This window comes from Carettochelys insculpta, chromosome 2 (genome assembly GCF_033958435.1).
Source record: "Carettochelys insculpta isolate YL-2023 chromosome 2, ASM3395843v1, whole genome shotgun sequence".
Taxonomy (NCBI): domain Eukaryota; kingdom Metazoa; phylum Chordata; order Testudines; family Carettochelyidae; genus Carettochelys; species Carettochelys insculpta.
In genome coordinates, this window is record NC_134138.1 from 2,551,178 (window position 1) to 2,572,583 (window position 21,406).

At 47.0% G+C, this 21,406-nt stretch overlaps 1 protein-coding gene across 4 annotated transcripts in view; it reads left to right on the top strand.

Moving 5' to 3' along the window:
- The window catches only part of HSF1 (heat shock transcription factor 1), a 118,012-nt gene that overhangs the window by 10,246 nt on the left and 86,360 nt on the right, over nt 1–21,406 (top strand). The window contains exon 2 of one of the 4 annotated variants that reach the window (XM_074986446.1): nt 10,185–10,370. The exons of the other annotated variants lie outside the window; for them this stretch is intronic. The gene's annotated coding sequence lies outside the window, so the exon portion shown is untranslated. The remainder of the gene's footprint in view (nt 1–10,184; nt 10,371–21,406) is intronic. 4 annotated transcript variants of the gene reach the window in all.

Below are 21,406 nucleotides of genomic sequence, written 5' to 3' on the forward strand. Positions count from 1 at the left end.
TGGTGTCTAGAGCTCCCTGTTATACCCAGTGTTAAAAGTAAATGTTTTACGGTGTGTTTGTAATGCCTGACAACTTGGAAGAAGATATGCCATATGGAGCTTTTGTTCTTAAATGGACAATTCAACCAAGAAACAGTGCAGCAAGTTACCTTGAAAAGATTTCAAAGGAGGGTAGAGCCTAGATACTGTACCCGAAATTTATAGGCACAGTGATAAGCATATTAATCCAGCAATATAATCCATATGCTGCAATGCCCTTTGAGGGTGTATAAAGCCACGGTGTACTGTTTGTAATATACTGACTATAATTGCCATTGTCTATCAGGTTTTTTGTTAACTTGGAATTTGCCATTGCTGAGTCTCTTGAAATTTTCCTTTTCCTTATTTAACTTTCTTTCCTGTAAATTATCATGGTGTATCTTGTTCTGATGTCTTCAATATTTGTTTCCTCTTCTTTTCTCTTTGCTTCAAAGCTCATCTACGCTTTTGTGTTTCCCAGTGTTTTCACTGCCTCATTTCTTCATCTGCTTCACTCAACAAAGAAGTGGGGCAAAAAATTACATGCAACATGTTCCTTTAAGGACTGAGAACTCATCCACATTCCTGGATCTTTTGAGAGGAAAGACATCTTAACTGTGTTTGTGCAAAAAAGGGAGCAGACTGGGTAAAAAGCAGGAAAAGAAACTTTTTTTTGGATAGAGGGTTAGAGATGAAAGTGGCACAAACCCACTGTTCATTTGCAGGTCTCTTTTAAATTAAGAATCCTTTTTGAGAGTACATTGATCAGATGCATTGTGTGATCTTAAGGCTCTTTGTGATTGCCATATAGACATTGCGCAGCTTGCGCTCCGAAAACCAGGACCCTCTATTGCTTTCAAATTATACTAACATACCTGTATAAAGCCATGTTTTCCATAACCTGCAAATTTCTGCAATAGATGCTCATTAATTGTGTTACAGTCTCAGAGGGGAAATGGCCACAGAGAGGTAGCCATGTTAACCTGTATCTTCACAAAACAAAAAAGCAGTCCTGTAGCACTTTAAAGACTAACAGTTTTATTAGGGATCGAGCTTTTGTGGATAAGAAGTAGGTCTTACCATGAAGCTCATTACCTAATAAATAACATTATTAGTCTTTAAGATGCTACAGGACTGCTTGATAACAGTGTTATACAGTCTAAGTAAAGAATATTTTTGTAAACAAAGGAAGAATCCAGTTTTCCTCCCCAGATCTGATCCCTGCATATACTCCAAGTTCAGTCTGTTTAGTAAGAAGGTGCCATTTTTACATAGTCACATTTCAGAGCAGAATCCCACTAACAGAATCTTTGATGGGAAGTGAGATAGCGTGCTTCGGGTAACTTATTGGGCAACTTGTTTTGCCTGCAGCTCATAAATACTTTCTGCATTGCTTGCCAAATTCCAGGCCAATCTTCAATAGGCGGGTCAGCAGGGAGGGCCGTCTTTCTCTATGCTAGGAAGAATACCCTTTGCTGAAAACATCCAAATCCCTTCTGAACTGGTGTACATATCAATTTAATGAAAAATTACCATTCCTTCAGTAATGGAGAGGTCACAGCTAGAGTTATATGGATCATTTGGTAAGCTGGGTGTAAGTAAACTTGCATTGTGATACAGCTAAAACTTGGAACAAAGGGTGTAGGTCATAATGAGAAGATGGGGGATTGTACCCCTGGGAATCAGTGACTCTGAATGAGATTTGGGGGTGGAGGTGGATAATCAGGTGATGTGAGTTCCCAGTACAATGCTGTGGCCTAAAGGGCTAATTCCCAGCCATGGAAAGAGTCTTTCTTAGCCTTCATTGTCTTGACAGTGGCCAGAAGTTGAAGGTAGACAAATTCAATCTAAAGTCTGACAACATGAGTAGAGGATGGAGAGCCAGGTGCTCCCAAGTTCCTTCACTGCCCCAGTCTCCCTCTTTGTAAAATATGTATTCCGTGGATGATATTGAAGCGTGGTTTGATGACTCTTCGAAGTTACGAAAACAAAAGTGTGTTATCCTGCTCTCTTTGGTGTAGCAGCAGCGTAAACAGAAAGAAGAGTACTCTCTCTCTTTTGAATCATCCAGCCAGTCCAGATGCAGGATTTTTGTAAGCTCCTTCCCTCTTCTGCATGGAAACAAGATGGTTATTCAGCTCACCAGTTAAGTCTGTGGTGCATAGGAGTTGGAGAACAAAGTGTCTATTGCATTAATTGAAACTGCCACTGGGTGTTCTTTCCAGCTGTAGAGTCTGCACTTTTCAAAGGAAGAACTACAAGGAATGATTTGAGGCTGAAAACTGCTTTGCAGTAAATGATTAATGAATTTAATTACTTAGTTTCCAAAGAGAAGTTTAAGATATGACTTGATCATTGACTAGGTATCCACATAGGGAAGAGTTTTCTGCCAGTGGACAGATCTTTGATCTCTACAGTATAGTTGCAGCCACATGGGTTGCCTGATATTAGAAAATCAGGCAAAGGCAGAAGAACATCTAGTACAGGTTGAACCTCTTTTGTCCGGCACCCTCAAGACTTGTGTGATGCTGAACCAGAGAATTAGCAGCCCATGAGAGGTCAGTAAAGTCCAGCAGCATTACCAGCACTTCCATTGCTTTCTACACTCTTAAAAGATATTTGTGTAAATTAGCATTAAACAACAGGACAGAACACTGGGAGCCAGGACTGGTGTGTCTAACCAAGCTATGGGACAGCAGAAATCTTGGCTGCACAATCTAGCTGATTTAAAACCATGCTGGACAACGGATGTTGCTGGACAAGAGAGGCTCAAACTGTGGCTGAAAGCTGAATCAAGACACGTTTGGAGTAGAACTAAGGTGCACAGATATCCATCGATGAGCGTAATTAACCATTAAAACAACTTAACTAGGGATGTCAACTTTACATCAGGATTTGTTCTTTCTAAAAGTTATGTCCTTAACTGTAACGTAAGGTACGGGCTTGGTTTAGGAATCACTTGGTGAATTCTATTGCCCGTGTTCTACAGGGGGTCAAAGTAGAATCTATGCTACTTTGTTTTAATGCCATAAAAATCTATGGAAGGTAAGCCAACACCGGGCCTTCTGCGTCAGCCAGTTTCTTGTGTTTTATTCAGATTGTGGATGTCTTGTCTCGTTTCATGTCTGAAGTGCTTACTGACCACAGGTCATGCATTTGTTCAGTATGAGGTCGTTGTTAGGCGTTCGGTTTTTTTGGGAGACTTACTAGCAGGTGACTCATTCTAAATTGCTTGTTGCTTGTGAGAATTAATAGGGAAGTTTTATCAAACATGAGCAGTTTTCTTTGTAAATTGGTTTCCAACTCATCTGTTGAAGTGGAAATGATGCGACTTACATGTCCAGATCTGGAGAAAAGTTCTGACAAAGGATACAGATGGCAGATCTGTCCTTAACTGGTGGTTAGGTTTAGTGTGTGGGTGCAAGTGGAAGCTGCTTGAGTTCATATGGATCAGACTACATGATCTATTTGGTCTCATCACTCCTTAATTTCTAACTTGTTGGTGTTACCTGTGAGACCTCCTTGACTCAGCTTCTCTAGAACACCTTTCCACCACTTCTCTGGGATCCAGTAAACTCAGTTTGACTCCAGACTTCATCACTCAGGTTTCTTTATTTAGCATGCAGCAAAGAAATGCTGAGTTGATCAGATTCAAACATAGAAGGTGAGTATAGGGCATATCACATGTCCAAGATTAAACAGAAAACCTCTGTCTTTATGTGCGTGTGTACACTGCATCAGATGTTTTTGGATGGCTTGGTTACTTTGCATGAACCACCCTTTTGTTCAGTAAGCTCTGTCCAGGCATTGTCCACACACAACGTAGTGGTTGCCTCATCTCTACATTCCAGAACATAGTGGATGATTTTGCTGTGATGGGGTTCCCTAATAGTGGCAGGGTGATCGGTGGAATGCACATCCTTATATTAGCACCAGACCAACTTGCCACAAATTACATAAACCGCAAGGGATACTTCTACATGGTTCTGCAGGCGTTGATGGATCACAAGGACCATTTCACCAACATCAGTGGAGGATGGTCAGGAAAGGTGTGTAACACATACATCTGTAGGAACTCTGGTCTGTTCAGAAAGCTGCAGAATGGAACTTTCTTCCCAGACCAGAAACTCACCATTGGAGGTGCCAATAGTGATCCTGGGAGATGCAACTTATCCCTCGCTCCCTTGGCTCTTGAGAGGAACCTGAATCACAGTTAAGGAGCTTTTCAGCTACAGGCTGAGCAAGTGCAGAATGGTAGTGGAATGTGCATTTGTGATGGGGTTCAGGGGTCCCCCTGCACTGCACCCCGTCCGCTGGCAGGAGAGACTCTCACTCAGCAGGTACAACAGCAGGTTTATTAGGCAACAGATGTCCAGTTTCTCACAGAAGCAACAGCATAGCAGCCAGAGACAGTCCTTCCAACCTGTCCTGGGGAGAAGACCCCGAGGGGTGCCCCTCTGGGGTGTAGCTTCCCCCTCCTCAGGCTGGCTGCCTTCCAGCTCTCCCTTTTCCTAGCCTCTAACTGCCGCCCCCCGATTCAAAACCCCAGCTCAGCTCCTCCCTGCTCTTTGTTCAGGCAGAGGTGTCACCTGCCAGTTGTAGCCCCAGGGTCATCCTTAGCCACTGGGAGCTGCTGCTTGCCTCAGACATCCAGCCTGACTCACACATGCACTCCCCCCACTCCATTACATCATTTCACTATTTAGAAGCCAGGTTCAGGAGCCTCGTGATGGGGTTAGACCTCAGCAAAAGCAACATTCCCTGTGTAGTGGTAGCCTGCTGTGTGCTCCATAACTTATGTGAGAACAAGGGGGAAAATTTGACCCTCCAGCTTGGCATGAAGGCAGATCACCTGGCCACTAATTGTGAGCAGCGAAACGCCAGGGCAATAAGGAGAACACAGCATAGGGCGCTGCCAATCAAGGAGGCTTTGAAAAACATTTTTATGAATGACCAGACATCAATATAAAAGTCATGTCTGTTGCTGTAAAGGAGGTGCCCCCAGTATGATGTGTGCTGTCCTGCGATAACACCCTGCCCCATGCAACGCAAGCAGTAAAGATACTTTTTGAGAGTGTAATCATTTTCATTTCAGGGAAAAAACATAACACATAGTAAAGGAGTTCATGACAGTGGCTTTGAAGGTGGGTAAACAAGGACAAGAGGTGTTTTGTCATCACAGGTGGGAAGGGGTCTGCAACTAAAATAGTGAGAAGAGACATTTTTTCAAATTCAGTTAGGAAATTAATACTTGAGCCACAATGCATGTGAATATGAGACGGTCCTTAACACATAATGTCAAACCATACTTTTTGTAACCCCTATTTTAAGAACAGTGCACACACAATGAATTGTCAGAAAGTTTACTTTCACCCCCTGTCCCCAGGTCCCAAAAACACCCTGTCCCCCTTTCAGCCCCAGATGCCCCCTCCCAAGTCCTTAGGCTTAAACCAGCTCAGTCTCAGACCTGCCCCTCCATCCCCAGTATTAACCCCTCTTAGCCCCAAACCCAGGCTCAACCTGCCTCAACTCTCACGTTCCTCCAGCTGCGCGCTTGTGCTGCTGCTGCTCCTTCCTTTCTCCTCCTCAGCAGGGGCTGTGTGGCTCCAGCAGGGACAGGCTCATAAGAACATAAGAACGGCCATACTGGGTCAGACCAAAGGTCCATCCAGCCCAGTAGCCTGTCTGCCGACAGTGGCCAGTGCCAGGTACCCCAGAGGGGGTGGACCGAAGACAATAATCAAGCGATTTGTCTCCTGCCATCCTTCTCAGCCTCTGACAATCAGAGGCCAGGGACACCATTCCTTCCCTTGGCTAATAGCCTTTTATGGACCTAACCTTCATGAATTTATCTAGCTCTTTCTTAAGTTCTGTTACAGTCCTAGCCTTCACAGCCTCCTCTGGCAAGGAGTTCCACAGGTTAACTATGTGCTGAGTGAAGAAGAACTTTTATTAGTTTTAAACCTGCTACCCATTAATTTCATTTGGTATTCTCTAGTTCTTGTATTGTGGGCACAAGTAAATAACTTCTTCTTATTCACCCTGTCCACACCTGTCATCATTTTATATACCTCTATCATGTCCCCCCTCAGTCTCCTCTTTTCTAAACTGAGAAGTCCTAATCTTTTTAGCCTCTCCTCATACGGGATCTGTTCCAAACCCCTAATTATTTTAGTTGCCCTTTTCTGAACCTTTTCCAGTGCCAGGTTATCGTTTTTTAGGTGAGGAGACCACACCTGTATGCAGTATTTAAGATGTGGGCGTACCATAGATTTGTATAGGGGCAGAAAGATACTCCTTGTCTTATTGTCTATCCCTTTTTTAATAATGCCTCACATCCTTTTTGCCTGCCTCTCCACACTGTGTGGATGTTTTCAAGGAGCTGTCCATGATAACTCCAAGATCTTTCCTGATTAGTTATAGCTAAATTAGCCCCCTGATTAGTTATAGCTAAAATAACCTATACTATGCTAAGTATAGTTGGGGTTATTTTTTCCAATGTGCATGACCTTACACTTATGCACCTTAAATTTAATTTGCCATTTTGTTGCCCAGTCACTCAGTTTGGTGAGATGTTTTTGAAACTCTTCACAGTCTGCCTTTGTCTTGACTATCTTGAACTGTTTAGTGTCATCTGCAAACTTTGCCACCTCACTGCTCACCCCCTTCTCCAGACCATTTATGAATAAATTGAACAGGGTTGGTCCTAGGACTGACCCTGGGGGGACACCACTAGTTACCCCTCTCCATTTGGAAAATTTACCATTTATGCCTACCCTCTGTTTCCTGTCTTTTAACCAGGTCTCAGTCCATGAAAGGACCTTTCCTCTTATCCCACGACAACTTAATTTACATAAGAGCCTTTGATGAGGTACCTTGTCAGAGGCTTTCTAGAAATCTAAGTATACTATATCCACTGGATCTCCCTGGTCTGCATGTTTAACCCCGCCAAAGAGCTCTAACAGATTAGTAAGACATGATTTCCCTCTGCAGAAACCATGTTGACTTTTGCCCATCAAATTATGTTCTTCTAGGTGCCTGACAGTTTTATTCTTTTCTGTTGTTTCAACTAATTTGCCTGGAACTGATGTTAGACTTACCGGTCTGTAATTGCCAGGGTCACCTATAGAGCCCTCAGCCACCCCTCTCTCCTGCTCATTTTCCCCACCTGCAGTGTGGGTGATGCCCTGCCCTGCCATGCTGAAATAATGGAACTAAATTCAATTGGTTTAATGGCCAGATCCCTCATGCTGGCCATTAAACCAATTAAATTTAATTGTGTTATTTCAGCCCGGCAGGGCAAGGAGCTGCAAATGACTCTTTAAAGAGGTGCAGGTAGGTGACTGTCAGAATTCCACTCTGAGAAGCATCCCTGGGAGTGGAATGCAAGGCTACCCTTGACACACACAGCCCTCGTTCTGGGGCACTGGTGGGAGAAGGGTGTAAAACAGGCTGAGAAGGGCGTGTGATTCAACATGGACTTCCACAAGTTTCTGTGCTCCTCTGCCAGGCACCTCAAGAACAACGTGTGCTGCACCATCAGCTTCACCATCGCCTGGGTCTGGACTTCATGCTCTCTGAGCACTCTCCAGTTCTTCAGTGTGTTTCTCCTCCAGGCATTTAACTGTGTCTTGTCTGTGCAGGCTGCTTGCATGTGCTCTGGCAATGTATCTTCCGATGTTCATTTTCTCCAGATCTGTACTGGTCTAACAGTTGGGGGTGGGGGAAGCAGTGTTCAAAGAGCTTGCTGTTCAGCATATGTTGACAAAATGTAAGTAAAAGCCAGACATTAGGGCGATGCATTAGTGTAAATGAGAAGTTTCACAACACACACAGAAATTTCATGTGAGAGCCTCTGTGATAAACAATAAGGATGTGTTACGTACAAGGACAAACTTTGTTTTTTTAGCATCCTCTGTGCACCCTGTACTTAACAGATCATAAGACTCTTGCTTGACTCTGTTCATTTCCAGTTATGGTAAGGCACACATTGGGACATGCTTTTGAGATGGTGAGTCTGCAGTTGTGCACATTGCAAGCACGAGGAGGGCGTGGTGTCTTTTGGGGCAGGAGGGCGTGGTGTCTTTTGGGGCAGTGGCAGTCATGGTCACCGTGTGGTATTCCTCCCCACTTTGCTGGGGCATTGAGAGATTCGCATTCCCCCAGGAGCCCAGGGAAATGGGTGAGGGTAGGCATGGCAGTGCATTTTGCACTATTGGGGCTGTGTGGCTGTCACGGTCACCCCGTGCTTCTCCTTCCTGCTTTGCCGGGACAATGGAAGTTTCCCCTTCCCCCAGCACCCCCGGAAAGGGGAGGAAGGAAATTGATCCTCCAGGCATGTTGGAGCAGCTTGTGCTAGCATAGCTTAATGCTCCTTCCCTTGTTTCCTGTGGAGCTGATAGTGGTGGCTAGAGTGGTCACATTGGAGTACTGTGGAGACCTCCAGGAGGTTAAGAAGGTTGAATTTCACAATGTTCCAACTGCAGTACCCTAAAATTGAACATGCATGGTCGATCTTTGACATTGCTTCTCGGGAGAAGCAGGCGTATCAATGTGTACAGTAGGAGCCCTTAAAGTCAGTGGAACGCACCCTTTAGTGTGGACTGACTGCTTAGAACAGTGGTGTCCAAAAGAAATTTCACAAGCACCACAGCCACCCGCCTCCCCCAGAGATGGCACCAGAGCCGTGCCAGGCAGCGGGTCGCAGGAGCCCACAGCTCGGAGCTGCCTCCATCGCCAATACCAGGCACTTGTCCCACCACGTGGTGGAGCACATGTACAGAGCTGGCGAAGGGCTCTCCAGGCATGTGGCTCCTCTTCGCCACATGACGGTGTCCCATTTGCCAAAGCACACTGGACAACACAGGCTTAGAAATTTGACCTAAGTCAATGAAGTTCAATCTAACAGCCTAATGTAGGCCAGGCCTTACTTAGCACAAATGTTGTCTTCAAGCCTAATGATCTGTTTAATGCTGCTGCCCCTTTATAAAACTATGGTACGCCCACATCTTGAATACTGCGTACAGGTGTGGTCTCCTCACCTCAAATAAGATATTTTGGCATTAGAAAAGGTTCAGAAAAGGGTAACTAAAACTATTAGGGGCTTGCACCGGGTCCCCTATGAGGAGAGGTTAAGGAGACTGAGACTTTGCAGTTTAGAAAAGAGGAGACTGAGGTGGGAGATGATAGAGGTATATAAAATCATGAGTGGTGTGGAGAGGTTGATAAAGAAAAGTTACTTACTTGTTCGTATAATGTAAGAACTAGAGGACATCAAATGAGATTAATGGGGAGCAGGTTTAAAACTAGTCAGGGTTCTTTTTCACACAGCACACAGTCAACTTGTGGAACTCCTTGCCAGAGGAGGCTGTGAAGGCTAGGACTAAATGGCAGTTCAAGGAAGAGCTAGATACATTCATGGAGGTTAGGTCCATAAAAGGCTATTAGCCAGGGGGGAGGAATGGTGTCCCTGGCCCTTTGTCAGAGGCTGGAAATGGATGGCGAGAGACAAGTTGCTTGATCATTGTCTTTGGTGCCCCCCCCGCCCCCGGTGCACCTGGCACTGACCAGCTGTCAGCAGCTGGGATGCTGAGCTAGATGGACCTTTGGTCTGACCCACTAATGGCCATTATGATGATGTTCTGTTCTTCGATAAAGAGGACCCCCCCATATGCTAATTACATGACTGTGAACCCTGCAATGGTTTCAGAACTCCTTGTGAGAACACCTAGGAACAAAAAGTTTCAAAAATATTCCCAGTCTACAAGAGTCTGTTTTCCTTAAAACTAAATCCCTTGGCACTGAAAATCTCTGCCAGGGTTCTGAGGCGGGGTGGTGTGTCCCTCTTTTACATATTGGGGTCCAAAATGGAGGGAAGGAGCGTTTCTGGTTTCCAACCGTGCTGGAGTCTACACAGTTGGGCTTGGTGGCTCTGTAGATTAAGTTCTTTTGTGCGTCTTCAAGTAAGAACTGTGGAAAACTTTTCCATTTCTAGCCTACACATCAGATATGCGCTGGGTAGTGATTCCTGTGTTCTGGATTTGAAATGCTTGCTCCAGAAGGTGGGGGCTTAGAGAGGTGCCTTTTTAACCATTTCATGCCTTCAGGCTCTTCGTGATCCAAAACCACTAAAGTTGGATTGAATCCTAATATTTTTTTTATTTCAGGAGGAAGCATTTTCACCTGTTTTTACCATACAGTGATTAAAAACACCCCCACACACCTGGGACAGGTGATCTAGTGTTGGTCTGTGCCAGCACTGCCTGCAGGGGAAGGGTGAGGCACTCGACCACCACGATCCGTGCATTTATCACCTCCTAGTGTTTCTGAAGCTGAATGTGAAGACTGCACCGGTAGGAGCCCATGCACTAAATGTAGCTGCTTAACTTCTCTGCAACTGAGGCAGAAAAGCAAGGGTGTCCTCAGTGGACTCCACGGATCTGATCTGCACTGTGATTACATCCTTGCAGCCAGCCAGCCGTAGTGCCGTGTACATGAGTGCGCTGGCGTGGGCTGGCGTCAGGTGTCTAACTGCAGTGGAGACACACCCTCAGGGGGGCTTCCCAAACTTTTCGGCATCATGCCCCACTTTTGATTTTTGAGAAACTGACGCCCCCCGCCAACCTCTTCTTTACCATCATCCAACCCCACTGTTAACAACAACTTCAATTTGTGATTTAAAATAAACACAAACTTGATATAAAAATGTTATTTAAAATTAAAAATAAGCACAAATAGTTTCTCTTGCACCCTTATGGGTGCCTGGTGCCACCCTAGCTGGCCAGCTGCCTGAGCCCCGTGCCAGCTTCCAGAGTTGCCTGCACCAGCCACCTACCCATCCAAGTCCTGTGCTGCCAGAGCTGCCCACCTTAGTCAACTGAGCCCTGTGCTTCTGGGGCCAGCCGCCCATCAGCCACCCGAGCTGCACTGCCAGGGCCAGCTGGCCACCCACCAACCACTCGCATTCTGCACTGCTGGGGCCAGCTGCCCTCCCAAGCCACGGGCCAGCTGCCTGAGCCCCCACACTGCCAGGGCCAGCCTCCCACCTGCCAGCCTGAGCCCTGGGCTGCTAGGGCCAGCTGCCCAAGCTGTGAGGTGCCTGCCTGAGCCCCTCCCCTCCCCCAAAGCCAGGCACCAACAGTCCCCCATCGAAACCCCTTCTCCCCTCAACAGCCACACACTCACCTTTGCAGGAGACAGCTAGCTTGTTAGCCGATGGCCAAGGATGTTTGGTGAGGTGCCAGCTATGCCCGTTTTATACCATCCGTGACTTTAACCGCTAGGACGCACTGTCCCTTCGCGGCGGGCAGCCCGGGCTAGGCTGACGGATGCCCCAAGGTCCTAACCACCCGTGACTTTAACTGCTAGAGCTCAGAGCTCCTTCGCAGTGGGCAGTCAACACTGACTGACAGGTGCCCCAATGGCAGCACTAAGAGCCTTTCCACACCCGTGACTTTAACTGCTAGAGCTCAGAGCTCCTTCGCAGTGGGCAGTCAGGATTGACTGACAGGCGCCCCAAGAGTTTGCCCCGTGGAGGCGGCACAACTCAACGCTAGGCTCTTAGTACTCTCACCTAATGGCCAGGCTTTATAGCCAAAACGGCTGAGGTTCTTTAATTGTGTTGGCTGCTTTACAGTAAACCAGAGAAACAAGTTAGGCTTATGCACAAATGGTTACCAAAAATTTATTAAACTAGATTCTAATCATGTGGTTACAAAATTGCTAGTGCCTACTTATTTAAATGTATAGATGTTACACACACAAACAAGTTACAAAGCTGAAGCCACAATCCCAAAGAAAGACAACAAAGTATAGAGCTCTATTTCAAAATATGTGTACACTAAAGATAGGAGATCAGGTGTGGATGCTTCTTACCCTCCTTGCATCTCTCGATTCCAGCGGTGCCAAGCCAGGATCGGTCACTCAATTCCACGGAAAGACGAATAAGGGACAAGGCTCAGGGACCCTCTTAGCTGCAGAAGCCTTGGGAGGCTGTCACTTATCTGACCAGCAGATAGTGAAAAGCACTCAAAAATCATGGTGCTGTAGGTCCCATACTTATACCTCTGTAATCCTTTATTCTCTTTCTCCTTTCTTATGCCAAATTGGGGCTGGTCTGTCTGGGTGACGCCAGCTCTCGCAAGAGTAGTTTACACTTGCAAGGGAGAGAAACAATAAGTTTCGACTACTGGACATTCTTTTATTAGGGTAAATATTTTCCCACCTAGGATGTGGGTGTGTGTGCATCACGTTATTTAGTAGGGGCTAAGAGCCATGTCTGTCACAGCTTCTCTGTCTGCTGTGAGCCTAATCGTTGTATATGTTCCCAGAGGCACATTGCAGCAGCACACCTGTGCTTCTCACAGCTTCAAAGGCTGTGCTGGAATTTATGTTAAGTGCCCTGTTGTTTTGGCTCCCTTGTGTTCCCAGCAATGCTGGTCTGAGAGGGGGCTGGCTGTCTGGCTACATAGCTCCACATGGAACTTGGCCAGCTGCGTGCTTTTTATAGCGGGTGTGCCAGGTCGCCCACGTTGAATGGCAGGGGCTGAGAGCTGGAAGCAAAGGCCAGCTCTTTCTTGGGGTAGGGGGAACTAAGGGGATGGGGGCCTGGCTTGTGTCAGGGCCCCCCCTTGAATTTCTTCATGCCCCCCCAGTTTGGGAAACCATACCCTAAGGACTTCAGCAATGCGTGATTTGAAGTGGCAGACACTCAATACTACAGTGCTGGAGAGCAGCATAACACTGTTTGGATTTCACACTGTGAACTCCTCCCAGGTATCACTTGGAAATGCAGTCCTATGTCCTTTATGTCCAGCTGAGAGTACAGACCCCCATGTGGATCTTATTGATGGAGGACATGGGTGGTCATTTCAAAGCTGCTCTACGCAACAGGGGTCCCAGGTTCGCATGGCTCAAAGTGAAAAGTAATCTGATATGAAATAAAGCTAGTTCCATTGCGTTCTGTCTTCGTACTATTTTTAGCATGCTTCCGTTGTAGTTGCCAATCTTTTCCAATAACTTTCTGAGTACGTCTCCATCTTAATTTCTCTTCCTAAGATGTACAAAGTTTATCTTGTGTGGAACTTCTTAGTATGTGGGGGGAACAGTATTTTATTGCCAAAAATGAGTCCTGTGGTACCTTACAGACTAACAGACATTTTGAAGCATAAGCTTTCCTGGGCAAAGACTCATCTTGTCAGATGCATTTTATTGTGTTTTATTGAGTTTTATTGTGTGATCTTTGTAAGTTTCAATATGTTCTTTCTTCTTTTGATCTAGTGACTATTTGCATATCTTACATCTTCTGAAGAACTATCTAATCAATACTTAGAATTGCTAAGTTTTTATAAAAGATTTACACTTCAACTGTTTGGGCTTAAAGGTGGTTATGATTTTTTTTAATGTAGGCCAGCTGCTTGTGTGTATTGCAGATCTCATCTGTGTGCTTGTTTTGGCAAATTCATGTAGAAAAAACTACTTCTTCAGAAACACGGCATGTATGGGAAAATGAATTATAGCAGAGTCATTTGTCATTTAAAAAGTCTAGGTACTCAAGTTCACTTGCTGACTTGAATGGTCTGGAAACATCATGGGAGGAGTTTGGGATAGGATTAATGATCCTTGTGTAGCTTAAGTTTGAATTTCCTGTTTTTCAGAGGTTTCTCTTTGGCCACTGAGGATTGTGAGGCATCATGGGGGAATCTTAGCTCTGTGTTAACGAAGTTTTAAGACATTTAGTTACTTTCTGGCTTGCATATCGACAGTGATGATGAAGTGGGAGCCAGAAAGAGCTGTTGGATTTTTGGATCCCAGGTAATATGCATATAGCTAGCAATTACAAAAAGGAATTTTTACTTATAACTTCCAGACTATATCTGACCAATTTATATAACCACACTAAATTTTAATAGTTTCATGCAGTTTCAAATGACTGCCTTGATTTAATCAATTTCTCTTTTATTCAGATCAGGCTTGACTGCATGGTATCATTCGCAAGTGGTAGTGCAGTTAAGTGTGTTTACTTATTTAGTTTTGCTTTTGTTGACATCTGTGACTTCATCACCTTGGGCTAATCTTAATGTAGTGACACACAGTACCATTCAGAGTGAAAAACAAAAATGGGCCAGTTGCTGTTACTTCACAGCTGCAAATAATTAAGAAAAGTGATCAAATTTTAATTTTTCAAATCAAAATCTAGGAAAAAGTTTCACTGCTCGTGTGTTTCATAAGATGGCTATTAATCTCTCATTCTGAAAGTCCAGTATTGAAAAGGTGTTTCTCGTAAACGAGCAAAAAGAAAACTGCATTTCTGAAAGACCCTGATACAATAGTAGATGACCTAGATTCTAAAGAACAGCAGTCCTTCTCAAGCTAAAACTAGCCCAGTGTTAAAATAACCCTGCGCACCAGAGCTTTCTGCCTTTTGTCACTTTCCCCATTAATGGTTGGGTGTTTTTTTGTGGAACACTCTTATGCCATGCAGAATATTTAGGTTTAGAATGTACATTGTCAAATAACTTATGCTTGGAAGCACTCAACCAGATCTTCATCTGTAATGAGGACTGCATGCTAATCAAAGCAGGTGTGTCACGGAGTGTAGGGGGGTCACCAGGCCCTGCACCCCATCTGCAGTCAGATGGGACTTTCGTTCCGCAATGAGAAGAGAGGGTTTTATCAGTCGACAGGGACACAGTGTAGAACTGACTTAAAAGTACGGAAATCAGAAGCAATGAGTTTTGGGAGGTGGAGTCCCCAAGCTAGGGCCCTGGCCCTCCTTCCTTCCCCCTCCAGCCAGACAAGTCTGGCCCCACTCAGCAGCCCAGTTCCAAATCAAACCAACCAGGCCTCGCCTTGCGCCTTTGTTCTGTTTCCCTGGGAGGCAGGGTGAGAGGTGTTGCCTGGCTGCCGAATTTCCAAAGGGCGTGGCCTATGTGTGAGAAGTCATCACGCCAAAACTCCCCTCACCGCTATGCACTGATGCTGTGCCGAGGGAAACTGATGCACCCACCTCCGGTTACTGCTGGACAGTAGGAAACACATGCAAGCTAACCAGAGGAATAAAATCCTCTCACACCCCACTTTGTCACAGTATAAAACTGACCCATTTTGTGTAATTCTCCAACCATTGGGATTGGTTCAGATTATGTTAAATTCTGAGATTTCTTTTCAAAATGTTTCTTATTCAGCTACCCTGGATGTGAAAACAATGTAATTTTGTCTCAACCTGAAACATCTTTAAGAGGTACCTAATATGCACGTGTACTTTCTGCAACAGAGAGGGAGCTGTGCTAGTCTACATACTATCAAAACAAAAAAGCAGTCAAGGAGCACTTTAAAGACTAACAAAATAATTTATTAGGTGAGCTTTGGTGGGACAGACCCACTTCCCATGAAAGCTCACCTAATAAATTATTTTGTTAGTCTTTAAAGTGCTACTTGACTGTTTTTTTGTTTTGATAGTACTTTCTGCAGTTATATGCATGTCTAATATTGATTAGGCAAGTAAAGTGAAGGTAGAAATAGCAATGATCTTAAATACCCTACCTGATTTCTCCTAGCTGAGCCATGCTGAATTCAATAGTAACTTCTAACAGGTTAGTAACTACAGAAGGGATATATTCTACACTTTTTTGGGGGGAGTGTCAGCCCCTCTGGATCCAGACGAGTGTTTGCCCCCAGATTTGTAATGCAGGTCCACAAACAATGATAGAAAACAATTTGAACAACTCCACAGAGTAAGTTGTCTGTATTTTGAAATTAAAGCTTGAGGCATATGTACAAATTTGAGATCGTAGTTCTGTTTTTCCTCCTCCTGCCTTCAGCATCTGGGTGAGGGTGGGAGTTGGTGGATCCATTAGGTCTGTGCTGGGACCAGGACACACATGCTTGGTACATGCCTAGAGCATGCAGTGCTGATGCTGGGTCAGGAGAGCTTAAAACAATCCCGTGTGGCACTAGTACCCAGAATTAGAATGGAGCGGGCTGTTCCGAACAGTGCTGACAATGGGAGAGGGCAAGCTTAACTAACCCTAACCCTAACCTAAACTCAACCCTGCTTCCTAGATGCAGCAACACCCCTTCCCTGAAATACCACAGTTGGCACCCTCTCGTTGTCCTAAATAATCCTCCTGGAATATCCCTTTCAGTTGCTTCCACTGAGCCCAGTTGTGCACAGTCAAATTTGATGTTGGTAAGTGCAAAGTAATGGACTTCAGAAAAATGTAATCCCAACTATAAGTACAAAATATTAGCCAGGATGTTAAGGGGTGCAGCCTCGTGCTCTGCGGGTCCCTAAATTGACTGTCAGGTGCTGGAACTGGACAGTCGGGCTGGGTCTACACATGCCCCTTCCTTTAGAAAGGGGCGTGTTAATGAGCGGGTTCAAAAATGCTAATGAGGCACTGCAATGAATATGCAGTGCCTCATTAGCATAATCGCGGCCACGGCAATTTGAAAGTGCGGCTTTTCGAATTGCGTGCTGCCTGTGAAGATGGGACCTTCCGAAAAGTTTTCGAACACCCTTCTTCCGAATCACCGTGGCCACCAATATGCTAATGAGGTGCTGCATGTTCATTGCAGCACCTCATCAGCCTCTTTCGAACCCGCTCATTAACATGCCCCTTTCGAAAGGAAGGGGCATGTGTAGATACAGGGCAGGGGAGGGAGCAATGATCTTGTTGCAGATGGAGGTGTAGGTCAGATATTAGGACAGACTATTTCATCAGGAGGGTGGTGAGGCACTGGAATGCATTACCTAGGGACGTGGTGCAATCTCCATCCCTAGAGGTTGAGTCCTGGCTGGACAAAGCCCTGGCTGGGGTGATTTCGATAGGTTTGATCCTGCTTTAGGCAGGGGTCTGGACTCGACTTCTTGAGGTTCCTTCCAGCTTTAGGAGTCTGATTCCATGAGCTTTGAGTGTTAAACCACAGTGTCCGACATACTCTTCCTTCGCCACATGTGGCAAACTGGACAGCACGGTGTGGCGAAGCGGCTCATTAGAGCCGCACACATGGAGCACCCTCTGCCCTTCCATGCATGCACCCCGCCACATGATGGGACAAGCGTATGGTGGCAGAGGTGGCTCCTTCTGCCGCACGCTCGGCTCCAGTGCTGGCTTGGGCAGGGTGGTTCCCATGGCAGCTCCAGCAAGTCACCAGCAGTTTGTGGAGGGGGCTGTGCCTGGGTGTGTGGATAGGGTGCCTGGCTGTGCCGGGGGGGGTGCTCTGTGGGAATTGTTAAGTTTCTTTTGGACACCACTGATCTAAAGCAAGCAAGATAATTTGATAACTGCCCTGTTCTTTCATTCCCTCTGAAGCATTGGTCCCTGGCTGCTGGCGGAAGACAGGTTACTGGGCTAGCTGGATCATTATCAGCCACAGTGCAACACAGAGGTTGTGAGGTTCTGGTGGGCCCTGAAAATTATGCAAGGGGTGGCTGGAGTGGGGTGAAGTACTCTGAGGCCTTGCATAGTCTGAGGTTAAAAAATGTTATTTAATGTCTTTGGAAATTCTAGTGGAGATGTGTGCTGCCTTGACCTCGTGCTGTGCAACTCATGGAAACCTAGACCTTGAGTCGCTCAGCATGGCCCTTGCTGAAATATATATGCCACCTTGCCTAATCTAGGCTCTTAGAGCATGTTAATGAAAATTCTGCGCAGATCTTAATTCTGCATATTTTATTTGTCAGCTCTGGCCCTCCCTCTTACTGGGACCCCACTCTTTAAATACCCCTCTGAAACTACCCCCCCTCCCCACTCATGCATGTGATGAAGCAGGTCTTTGCCCACAAAAGCTTATGTTCCAAAATATCCTTTAACCCATAAGGTGCCACAGGACTACTTGTTCTCGACACAACAACAAAATTACTTGTCAGTGAGTGTGTCTGTAACAACACTGACCATAAGATTCAGGAAACTTTTTTGCCAAAATTCCATACTAGAAATATTAGCACCTCTGTATGGCTACCAAGTGAGCAAGAGAGAGAGCCCTGCCCTCGACTCCCCTTCCCCCTGACCCGGGTGTGGAGTAAGCAGGCTCAGTCTGCATGTCAAGCAGTGGTGGGTAACCTGTGGCCCTTGCAGGCTCTGTCTGTGGTCCATAAGTCGCTCTGTTAATTGTTGCTCACAGGATTGCTAGATTCTGCTGGTTTCCATCCATGTGGGTTTTTTCCTGCTGGTATTACGAAAGTGACAGCCACACGAAGCAGAGGTACGTGAAGGGTGGTGCCTGCTGATTGCACACAACTTTGGCTGTGAGAGCCACCTGCTCCCTCTGCACCCCAGCAAAGCAGTACTGGGGTTCAGTCAGCCCATCCCACAAACTCTAGGTATGCAAGTGCCATTAGCCAAATTCCCTTGTCCCAGGAGACTGCCTTGGTTATAACAATCTTGTGGCCCACTGACATGGAGGTCTACTCATGCAGCCCACTCGCTAGCCTAGGTTGCCCAGCGCTAGTGTAAGGGGTCTTATTGGCTACGTCTACACATGAAGCCTACATCGAAGTAGCCTATTTCGATGTGGCGACATCGAAATAGGCTATTTGGATGAATAACGTCTACACGTCCTCCAGGGCTGGCAACATCGATGTTCAACATCGACGTTGTGCAGCACCACATCGAAATAGGCGCAGCGAGGGAACGTCTACACGCCACAGTAGCACACATCGAAATAAGGGTGCCAGGCACAGCTGCAGACAGGGTCACACGGCGGACTCAACAGCCAGCTGCTCCCTTAAAGGGCCCCTCCCAGACACACTTGCACTAAACACCACAAGATCCACAGAGCCGACAACGAGTTGCAGACCCTGTGCATGCAGCATGAATCCCCCGCTGCAGCAGCAGCAGCCAGAAGCCCTGGGCTAAGGGCTGCTGCACACGGTGACCATAGAGCCCCGCACGGGCTGGAGAGACAGCGTCTCTCAACCCCCCAGCTGATGGCTGCCATGGAGGACCCCACAATTTCGACGTTGTGGGACGCGGATCGTCTATACGGTCCCTACTTCGACGTTGAACGTCGAAGTAGGGCGCTATTCTGATCCCCTCATGAGGTTAGCGACTTCGACGTCTCGCCGCCTAACGTCGAAGTTAACTTCGAAATAGCGCCCGACGCGTGTAGCCACGACGGGCACTATTTCGAAGTTAGTGCCGCTACTTCGAAGTAGCATGCACGTGTAGACACAGCTATTGTGTGTGGAGGATCAAGGTGTGGGGTGAGGGTTCTGTGTGGGACAGTCTTGGTGTGGGCAGCTCAGTGGAGGTCCCAGGTGCAGTGGGAGATCTCTGCACAGGAGCTTGCTGGGCTCCAGGTGCAGATGAAGTGGGACTCTGTGGGAGGTTCATGGTGAAGGCGGGTGGGGCTGTGTGTGGGGTGGGAGGGATCAGGATTGGTGGAGAGGTTGCAGGTGGCTCAGCAGGAGGTGAGGGGGCGGTCCTTGAGGTGGGGGCGTGGGACTTGGCGGCAGGCGGTCTTGAGGCAGCTGGTTGGGAGTCAGTGGTCCAGGTGCGGGGGGCTCAGCATGCTGGGGTGTGGTGTAGAGCTTTCTGCAGCAGGGGCTGGTTCCTGTATGCTGGTGTTGCCTGGCCTGTGCAAGGGAAGAAGTGCTCTCACTTCCCCTTGTCTTCTTCCAGCCCAGCCGGGACTGACAGTTGGAATCTGGCTACCATGCACCCTCAGCTGAAGCGCCCCGGCTGAGCTCTTCTCTGGCTGCTGGTTCACTGCCACAGCAAGTATGAGGGGCAGAAGGAGCCCAGCCCTGCCCCAGGAGGTGGTGATTTATGTCTTCCCAGCTGCCGTAGATTGTGGATGTTGAAGAGCAAGTAATCTGGTAACCGACTAACCGCCACCATTTCTGTCGGTTACTTGGTTAACTGCCTCCCCCCACACACACACCCTGCTGCTCTGCATTTAAAAGGCAGAGCTGGCACACAGGCTGGCTCAGCTTCTCCCCTGCTGTGGGGAATGGGCTCTTCCCTCCCCTGTCATGCTCCATTTTTTAAATCGGTTCTGGGGCTAGAGGCTGGCTCAGCATTTTAAATGCAGAGCAGCAGGGGTGTGTGGGGAGGGGAGACAGAAGCTGAGCCAGCAGTGGCAGGGGTGTGGAGGGTGTCCAGAAGCTGAGCCTTTTAAATGCAGAGCAGCAGTGGGGGAAACTAGCTGATCCCAGTGCAAGCAGGGCCAGAGGCTAAGCCAGCCCCTCCCTATTTGCTGGGGGCGATGGGGGGCAGTGAGTGACCAGTAGCACCAATCGCCAAGCAGATGCTTATTGATTAGTCGTGTAAGCAGATACTCTACTACATCCCCACCTCAGATGGCCAGTAGTGGGTCACTATTTGAGTGCTGGTGGAGGTGGTGGTGAGGCTAAACCTGTCCACCCAGGATCATCCCCCAGCCTAGCAGGAGTGACTGTGTTAGCCTATGGCCAAGGATGTTTGGTGAGGTGCCAGCTATGCCCGTTTTATACCATCCGTGACTTTAACCGCTAGGACGCACTGTCCCTTCGCGGCGGGCAGCCCGGGCTAGGCTGACGGATGCCCCAAGGTCCTAACCACCCGTGACTTTAACTGCTAGAGCTCAGAGCCCCTTCGCAGTGGGCAGTCAACACTGACTGACAGGTGCCCCAATGGCAGCACTAAGAGCCTTTCCACACCCGTGACTTTAACTGCTAGAGCTCAGAGCTCCTTCGCAGTGGGCAGTCAGGATTGACTGACAGGCGCCCCAAGAGTTTGCCCCGTGGAGGCGGCACAACTCAACGCTAGGCTCTTAGTACTCTCACCTAATGGCCAGGCTTTATAGCCAAAACGGCTGAGATTCTTCAATTGTGTTGGCTGCTTTACAGTAAACCAGAGAAACAAGTCAGGCTTATGCACAAATGGTTACCAAAATTTATTAAACTAGATTCTAATCATGTGGCTACAAAATTGCTAGTGCCTACTTATTTAAATGTATAGATGTTACACACACAAACAAGTTACAAAGCTGAAGCCACGATCCCAAAGAAAGAAAACAAAGTATAGAGCTCTATTTCAAAATATGTGTACACTAAAGATAGGAGATCAGGTGTGGGTGCTTCTTACCCTCCTTGCATCTCTCGATTCCAGCGGTGCCAAGCCAGGATCGGTCACTCAATTCCGCGGAAAGACGAATAAGGGACAAGGCTCAGGGACCCTCTTAGCTGCAGAAGCCTTGGGAGGCTGTCACTTATCTGACCAGCAGATAGATAGTGAAAAGCACTCAAAAATCATGGTGCTGTAGGTCCCATACTTATACCTCTGTACTCCTTTATTCTCTTTCTCCTTTCTTATGCCAAATTGGGGCTGGTCTGTGTGGGCGACGCCAGCTCTCGCAAGAGTAGTTTACACTTGCAAGGGAGAGAAACAATAAGTTTCGACTA